This window comes from Coenobita brevimanus, chromosome 6 (assembly GCF_032717465.1).
Source record: "Coenobita brevimanus isolate Jiangsu-jjx chromosome 6, ASM3271746v2, whole genome shotgun sequence".
Lineage (NCBI taxonomy): Eukaryota > Metazoa > Arthropoda > Malacostraca > Decapoda > Coenobitidae > Coenobita > Coenobita brevimanus.
The window spans coordinates 1,390,730-1,392,538 of NC_136959.1; positions in this window are offsets into that span (position 1 = coordinate 1,390,730).

The following is a 1,809-nucleotide window of genomic DNA, read 5'->3' on the forward strand; positions in this document are numbered from 1 at the left end:
AATGTTGAAATTGCCTCTTTATTCAATGATGCATGGCCGGTGGGAGGCATGCATCCCCCCATCCCCCCCCTGGATCCATCCCTTGTCAAGAAAATAAGCAAACTGAGAATCAGATATGACCAAAACTAGTGATAGTATAATACTGGACAGAAATCATAACTATCAAATTTTCGCAGCAATAATATTTACGAAGAAACTGGTCAGGTTAGGAGTAACTGCCTTTTTACCTTTCATTTCTTTACATGTCAGTCATTACTATTGTTATGGCTAAAAATGTGGTGATAATGTTAGTATGTTATTGATCTGATCATTTATTATAGTTATTGATCTCGTCACTTGTAATTCTTTGTTTCTCCCTCCTTGTCCTATAATTCTGCATCACGTATGTACTATCGCATTCAAAAGTTCCTTCCACCAAGCAACTATAGTGGGGAACTCAATCTCCTATTTTTTATCCAGTTACACAGCTACAGTATATGCGTTTCTTATAGATGCTTTGTGGATTAAAATTCATATGATTATTTTTGGACTCACTGTGCTGTTGGAAAGATATAATGGTGTTTTGTTCCTGGGCTGGTGGAAGAGACTTTTGTGCAGGCTAGTACCTCAGTGCCTAATCCCACATCCTCCCCAACACCATCATCCTTGACAACCATCATTTTAATAATCATATCCTTCTCTTCTCATCCTCAAGTAATTCAATTTCCTCTTGATCGTCCAGGATGTTTTGCAGACGATGTTCACTGCAAGTTGTGGAAGGGAAGTGTGTGTGTGTGTGTGTGTGTGTGTGTGTGTGTGTGTGTGTGTGTGTGTGTGTGTGTGTGTGTGTGTGTGTGTGTGTGTGAACATTTTGCTTTCCCTTATCGTATTTATTTCACTTACAAGCCTCTGTTTCACGGTAGTACACTTTTTCTTATTTTTGGTCCCTTCTACTTTTCGCAGTGTTTGAGCGCCCATCTCTCTCTCTCTCTCTCTCTCTCTCTCTCTCTCTCTCTCTCACCTTTATCGACAGATTATACCTCTGCATACACCTGACAATTTTATATGCAGTTTGCTCGAGGTCCAGTTGTGAAGCTTGAAACTATTTTTTGTCTTAATATAATGAGGTGTTGTGATGTTATAGCATTACACAAATATGGATCTCTATCTATCTATTGCCAGACGCCTTATTCCCGTAAGGGGTGGCCACAAACAAATCACCTCCATGTCACCCGGTCCTCCACCATTTCACTGCCCTGCTCCTAGCTCATACACACCTCTCTCATATATCTCTCCACCCCATCCCTCCGCCTCATCCTTGGCCTCCCTCCATCTCACTCACATACACTCTAGGTAAAAAATGGAGGCCAGTAAACACGTCCTTCACTAATTATAAGTAATAATAAAAAATTACGCTTGAAAGTCCCCAGGCCGGCCAGGGCTGGTGAAAATCGTAACTTCCAGGTTCAAGGGTTAGAGCTGAGTCCCACAGAATTTTACGAAAATCAATAAACCTTAAAAGTCATGGTTCCTAGAGTAACCTAAGAGGCGCTAACCCCTTCCTGAAAGTAATCTATCAAATTTCTACCTTAGCTACACATTCCCAAACGTTAAGAACCAAATTTTCAAAATACAAACTTGCAACAAATATTGTGTCCGGCAGCATGACAACAAAGGCTGGCGAATGGTGCTGTGTCGGACTGGCTGACATCAATCAAATCCTAAGTACCTCGCTTACATTGGTGTACCTTCAGCCCCTGGGAGCGTGTAGCAAAATAACTAAAAAGTTATTTAATAATATATTCAAAGCCTATAAACATCAGGTTGTAT